General features: G+C 46.7%; 1 pseudogene; it reads right to left on the bottom strand.

Moving 5' to 3' along the window:
• Window positions 1-2,357: 2,357 nt before the first annotated feature.
• LOC113920796 lies at window positions 2,358-4,313 on the bottom strand (annotated as a pseudogene).
• Between the last annotated feature and the right edge of the window lie 3,114 nt (window positions 4,314-7,427).

Below are 7,427 nucleotides of genomic sequence, written 5' to 3'. Positions count from 1 at the left end.
ATCCCCTATTCTCTGTCTTTACAGATTCGCCTATTCTGGACATTTCATATGTGACTGACTTCCTTCACTTTCCAAGGCCAGTTCAAGCTACAGCATGTATCTCTACTTCATTCCCTTTTATGGCCAAATGATATTCCATTGTATGAATATATCACATTTTGTTTTTCCATTTGTCTATTGATGGACATGTAGATTATTTCTGCCTTTTGACTATCATGAGTATTGCTGCTGTAAACATTCATGTACAAGTTTTTCTGCAGACATATGTTTTCATTTCTCTTGGATATATACTTGGGGTGGAATTGCTGGGTTATATGGTAATGCTATATTTATTTATTTATTAAAGATTTTATTTATTTATTTGACAGAGAGATAGCGAGAGCAGGAACACAGCAGGGGGAGTGGGAGAGGGAGAAGCAGGCTTCCCGCCGAGCAGGGAGCCCGATGTGGGCCTCGATCCTAGGACCCTAGGATCATGACCTGAGCTGAAGGCAGACGCCTAATGACTGAGCCACCCAGGCACCCCTATTTATTTATTTAAAGATTTTATTCGTTTATTTGAGAGAGAGAGAGTGCTCAAGTGCACACATGAATGGGGAGAGGGGCAGAGGGAGAGGGAGAGGTAGAGAATCTCAAGCAGACTCCATGCCAAGCACGGAGCCTGAGGCAAGGCTTCATCCCACCACCCTGAGATCATGAGCTGAGCTGAAATCAAGAGTCAGATGCTCAACCGACTGAGCCACCAGTAACTCTATATTTAATCATTTGAGGAACCACCAAACTGTTTTCCAAAGTGGCTACACCATTTTCCATTCCTACCAGGAATATATGAGAATATTAGTTAGCCAGTATTGTATAACCAATCACTCCAAAATTTAGCAGCTTAAAACAATAAACATTTGTTATATCACACTGTTTTTGAGGGTCAGGAATCCAGGAGGAGCTCAACTGGGTGGTTCTGGCTCAAGGTTCTGCTCAGGGTCCCTCATGAAGCTGGAATCATCTGAAGGTTTGACTGGGCTTGAGGATCCACTTCCAAACTGGCTCACATGCCTGACAAGGGAGCATTGGTTGTTGGCAGGAGTCCTCAGTTTTTTGCCACATGCACCTTCCGCTGGGCTGCTTGAGCATCCTCATAACATGGCAGCTGGCTTCCACCAAGAACAAGAGATCCAAAAAGGAATAAGGCAGGAGCTGCAATTCTTTTATGATCTAGCCTTGGATATTATATGTTGTCATTTCTGTAACATTCTATTGTATAGTTCAGCCATTTCCTCTCTTTCTTTCTTTCTTTCTTTCTTTCTTTCTTTCTTTCTTTCTTTCTTTCTTTCTTTCTTTCTTTCTTTTTTTTCTTTCTTCTTTCTTTCTTTCTTTCCTTCTAGAGCATGATTGTGAGTGGGAGGGGGGAGAGGCAGAGGGAGAGGGGAGAGAGAGAATCCCAAGCAGGATCCACAAGTCCAGCACAGAGTCCCAGTGCAGGGCTCAATCTCATGACCCTGAGATCATGACCTGAGCCAAAATCAAGAGTCAAACACTTAACTGACTGAGCCATCCAGGTGCCCCTGCTCAGCCATTTTCAGTGGGGGAGGAACTACACAGAGTGTGAGTACCAAGAAACAGGGGTCACTGGAGCCCATCTTGGAAGATGCCTACTACATAAGGCATTTATCCACCCACTCCCATCTCTCAGTAGGAGGGTTGCTCCGGAGGTGTTAAGTCCCTGGAACTTTTGGCCTAAACCAGAACACGCTGAAGACACTATCATGCTGAAGACCACCCTCCCTTTGGCCTAACTCTATTTCAGCTGTGGCTAGGGAAAAAGGGTCCCAACTCAAGTGCATGCCTTGCACCCTCTGCTTTCTGCCCCAGGACCTTCTCTGACACACAAGAGCCTTCTGGATCCTTGTACAAACACAGCTGGAAAATGCAGGGATGCTAAGAGCCCTGGGAGGAAGCCAATTAGCAACTGATTATCTGGTCCTTCAGGCAGATGGGTCTGGGAGGCAGGCAAGACACTGATATTAGGAGCTAAGGCAAAGAAAAGAGTCTACTTTCAGGAACTAAGATAAAGAAAATTGAGCTTGTCTCCAATTTTTCATTATTACAGAAAGACTGGGGCTAGTATCCTCCTACACACATCTCTATATTTGAGCTACTGTTCTTCTTCTTCTCCTTTTTTTTTCTTTTCATATCAAATTTAATCAGTACAGACCAAAACAGTCAATATCAGATAATTCTTAATATGAACAAATGGGGAAAAAGAAAAAAGTATATGTACATGGATAAACAGGGGAACTAGATGCATTTTAGCAAGGCATGTCAGGTGGTAGTTCTGGATGAAACTTGCACTGCAGTTTTCATTTCCACAGCTGTGTGCTGAGAGCCTGACCAGATGAGCTTCCAGACCAACCTGCTCTTGTGTTCGGGAGTTGGCCAAAGCCCGCTGTAAAGTTTGTACTGCTGATACTCATGGCAACCGTTTGCTGATTCATCTGCAAGAGGTTCCGCTGTGCCTGTGGAGCTCGTGGCAGGCCAAACTTACTCTGGGGAGCACCCATTTGCCACACCATTCCTCCTTAGGGGCCAACCACATTTGGAGGAAGTGGCATCATACATAAGCCCGCTGGGCACGTGTATGCCCACCCTCATGCTTGCACTCTGTCCCATTACATTTCCCGGGAGGCTGGGAACCGCGGGTGCAGGCATGGGCACACCCACCAATGGAAAGCCGTGAAGTGCAGTTGGTGCTTGTGAGGTCAATGGTGTATCTGTGGGTCCCATAAACACACCAGGAGTCCTCTGCTGCTGAATGTTTCCTGTGCCATACGGAGATAAGATGGAGTCTTGGAGAGTTTGTTTCTCTGGTACCTCTTCTGATCTTGTAGCTTGCTCAGTGAACAGATACAGATCCAGGGGGCACCTGAGTGGCTCAATCTGTTAGACGTCTGACTTGTGATTTTGGCTCAGGTCACGGTCTCAGGGTTGTGGGATTGAGCCCCGTGTCAGGGCTCTGTGCTCAATGGGGAATCCGCTTGAGATTCTCTCTCTCTCTCCCTCTGCCCTTCCCCTCCAAATAAATAAATAGATCTTTTTTTTTAAAAGATTTTATTCATTTATTTGACAGAGAGAGACACAGCGAGAGAGGGAACACAAGTGAGGGAGAGGGAGAAGCAGGCTTCCCGCTGAGCAGGGAGCCCGATGTGGGGCTCGATCCCAGGACCCCGGGATCATGACCTGAGCTGAAGGCAGACGCTTAATGACTGAGCCACCCAGGCGCCCCTAAATAAATAGATCTTTAAAAAAAAAATCGTTGGTCTAAAGATGTCCAGATCATCATTCAGGGCTGGCGCCATGGCTGTGCTCCCATTGGTCACCGGGGCCTCAGCAGGGCCATCAAGTCCTAAAAGTTCAACAGTGGGCTCTGCAGCTTTTTTAGAGCTGGTAGTTTTGTTTAAGCTCCAACTGCTGATCTTTCTTCTGCAGTTTTTCAGTTGTAAGAGGTTCTGCAGGCTTTTCTGGTTCCTTTTCTTTTTCTCTTCCTTTTCCCCCCAATTTTCTTTATTTGTGATAGCTATTGGACTTTTATCTTCTTTTCATATTTATTTCTTTTCTTTGAAGATTATATTTTATTTTTAAAGATTTTATTTATTTATCTTAGAGAGAGAGAGAAAGAGAGAGAGCGTGCAAGCGGAGGGGGGGCAGACGGAGAGAGAAAATCTCAAGCAGACTGCATGCTGAGTATGGAGCCCGCTGTGGGGCTCCATCTCCCGACCCTGAGATCATGATCTGAGCCAAAACCAAGAGTTAGATGCCTAACCAACTGAGCCACCCACATGCCCCTAAAGATTTTATTTTTAAGTAATCTCTACAACCAATGTGGGGCTCAAACTCACAACCCCAAGATCAAGAGTTGCACGCTACACCCACTGAGCCAGATAGGTGCTCCTCATGTTTATCTCTGATGAAAATTTCACTGCTTGATCTGTCTGTGATCTTCAGAAGTTCTCTGGAAGATTGGCTTCATAGAGTAGTCTTGCTTTCATATTTCCCATATCTTGCATGCACTGTATCTGTTCTGGTGTCCACTGGTCTAGGTTGAACGACTTGACCGTGCATATATGAACTCCAAGATTTCTATGGATTCTAGCACATGTGATGCAAATAAACACACCAATATTCCAGGAAGCCCATCACGGACCTTTGGCCTTGCAATTCGAGTAATACCTCTCCTCCTCCCTCAGCAACTGGGGCAGGATAAGCTGCTTCTGCTCGTTCAGCTTCTGAGCCTTCTCCTGGCAGGAGCACATCACCATCTTGGTAGCGGGGCGGGGAGCCCGGGCCAGCTATGGGGGCAGCAGAGGCAGGCAGGAGCTGGGCAGGGTGAACACATCTGAAGCCACCAGGCCCACGGGCGGACTCTGAGCTACTATTATTTTCCATAAATTTTTAGAGGTAGAGTTGCAGGGCCAAAGAGATATGCTTCTATATTTTCTCCAGTAATGCTATAATTCTCATCCTTGGTAAGGGAGCCTGTTCCCCTCCATCTGAGAGGCTGGGTGCAGTGAGGAGGGTGTCCTGCATGCCTCCAGGTAAAGGTGGGGAGAAGCAGGGACCACTTAGTCCTTAGAGAGGACCACCCTTAGAGAGGATGAGGAAGGGTCTGCAAACGGGGGGTGGTGGCAACATGGAAGACGGGTTGCACACTCAGGGGGTCGACTCTACAAATAAATATGCTGAAAATAGCAAAAGACATGTTTCTCACTCTCAGGGAGGGATGGATGGAAAAGGGTGAATGCTGTGGTGTTTAGACTGGAATTGGAGGTATTGATGTCAGTTTATGTTTTTCAGTATTTATAGATTAGATATAAAAATTAATGTGTGCATGTATATGTGTATGTTTATATACATATATATTTACGTTTACACATCTATTCTCTGGTTCTGCTCACTGAGAGGGCCTGGGGGCAGCAACACCCCAGTAGCAATGAGCACAGTCAGTACCCAGATCTTGGTTTCTAAATACCATTCTCCACTAAAAGGAACCAGAGCTCCTTGGAAAATGGCCAATTCCAGGCTGGCCCAGGGAAACACACGATAAGCCTGGAATATCTTATTGTGCCAGAAGATAACAGAAATATTTAGGATGAGGGCATGTGAGGAGGATATAGGAGGCAGCTTGAAGTTCTCACTGGCCAAATCTCAGACAATTTCAACATCATACATAATGATAATGGAATATTATCCATTGATTTAAAAAAGAAATACCAAGTCCACACAGATATAAAATATGTACTTACAGTACAATTCCAGCTAATCAGTAAAAGAATGATAGAATTAGAATCACTACTCGGCAATCCTTAGAGCAATAGGTAATTCATCCAAGAATCATAAATGGATGCTAAAATTAGTAAGAGTTTGATAAGAAATGGGATATTTACATAACCTCTAAAGGCCTCGTCACAAAATACATATTAATCCCAAAAGGAAATATAGTAATCACTAAATTCTACTCCTGAAAACAATATTACACTATACATTAACTAACTAGGATTCAAATAAAAATTTGGCAGGGTAGAAAAGGAAAGATAATAATTTTTCAGAGGAGGAACCTGGCAGGAACCACCTTCATAAAAGGAATAAAGTTGCCATCTTCAGTAATGGGGCAAATGGAAACATTGTGCTGCCCCCAAGGACATGATGAAGAGAACACATCCCCCTTTCTGCGGTATTCCTGCAAAAAATGTGTAACCCGAATTTATCATAAAGAAGCATTAGATAGGACTGCCTGGGTGGCGCAGTTGGTTGAGCATCTGATTCTTGATTTTGGCTCAGGTCATGATCTCAGGGTCCTGAGATTGAGCCCCATGGTGGGCTCTGCGCTCAGCAGGGAGTCTGCTCCCCCTATGTCCCTCCCCCTACGAGCATGGGCTCTCTCTCTCTCTCTCAAATGAATAAATAAGATCTTAAAAAAAAAAAAAGAGGGGCGCCTGGGTGGCTCAGTCGTTAAGTGTCTGCCTTCGGCTCAGGTCATGATCCCCGGGTCCTGGGATCGAGCCCCACGTCGGGCTCCCTGCTCAGCGGGGAGTCTGCTTCTCCCTCTCCCTCTGCCTCAGGTCCCCTTGCTTGTGTTCTCTTTCTCTCTGTCAAATAAACAATAAATAAAAATCTTTAAAAAAAGGAAAGAAAAGAAATATTAGATCAATCCTAATTGAGAGAATCCTACAAAATAACTGGCCTGTAATCCTAAAAAAAAAAGTCAAGATCCTAAAAGTCAAGGGGAGATTGCGGAACCTTTGCGGACTGAGGATTAGTGGGCGGTAATGCCTTAGTACGCAGCTCCTAACAGGATGGCTGTGCTGTGGTGACGGAGGAGAGGTCCCCATTCGCAGGAAATGCACACTAATGGGTTTAGGGGAGCCTGAGCCTCAGGTCAGCAACTCACTGGCAAATGGTTCAGGACAAAAAGTTCTTTGTATTATTGCAAAATTTTTCTGGAAGGTGTTTTGTCATTAAAAATGCCACATGTGGGGGCACCCGGGTGGCTTGGTTGGTTGAGCAACCAGCTCTTGGTTTTGCCTCGGGTCTTGATCTTGGGGTCCTGGGATCAAGACCCACGTCCCCCACGCTCAGCCTGGAGTCTGCTTGTCCCTCTCCCTGCTCCTCCTGCTCCCCCCCCAACAAATAAACAAAATCTTTAAAAAAAGAAAAGAAAATGCCACGTGTGCCCAGGAGTCTATTAAGAATTATCTCATTTAATCCTCACAGCAACTGGCTAAGGATGGTTACCCCCACTTGACGGATGACAGAGATGATGGCCGCAGCTCAAACAGGCAGCTGGGGCAGCAGGGGGTTCAGCCAGGGCTGTGCTGTCCTCTGAGGTCCTCCAAGAGCCGGGCTTTGCAGGGGGAGCGGGTGGGAGCTGAACTCCCTCCTCTGAGCTGCAACCATGCCGAAGCCTGGGAGTGCCCACAGACCCACGCTGTCGGGGAGGGCAGTCTACCTTTCACACAGGGACCGCATGGGGGATGGGATCAGGCCTGGCCAGAGGCCCCTGTGTGTCCATGCTGGGCCCAGGCCCTGCCCCGGCACCATGGGGCTGAAGGCCTGGTGCTTGGCAGGGAGGAGTGGGGAGGAGGGCAGACTGTGGGCGACCCCTCGCTCCTCACTCGGGGCCTGGCAGAGGGGACATGGTGGAGGGTGTGACAGTCGGGGTGACAAAATGGCAGCGACGTGAAGGGGGCCTCAGGTACACAGCGGGGTGTGATTGGCTAGAGGTAACAGTAAGCGCATCTGTGTCCAAGGTTTCCTGAGCCTAACTGGAAGGAGGCTCTCACCGGACTGGGCCTGATCCTAATGATGGCCTGAAGAAAGGTCCTGGCCAGAGACAAGACACTAGGAAAAAACAAGAAAGTGCGTTTTGACATGAA

The sequence above is a fragment of the Zalophus californianus genome, chromosome 3 (genome assembly GCF_009762305.2).
Source record: "Zalophus californianus isolate mZalCal1 chromosome 3, mZalCal1.pri.v2, whole genome shotgun sequence".
In the NCBI taxonomy this organism is placed as follows: domain Eukaryota; kingdom Metazoa; phylum Chordata; class Mammalia; order Carnivora; family Otariidae; genus Zalophus; species Zalophus californianus.
The sequence above is the reverse complement of the archived record's forward strand: the minus strand, read 5'-3'. Positions and strand labels throughout refer to the sequence as shown.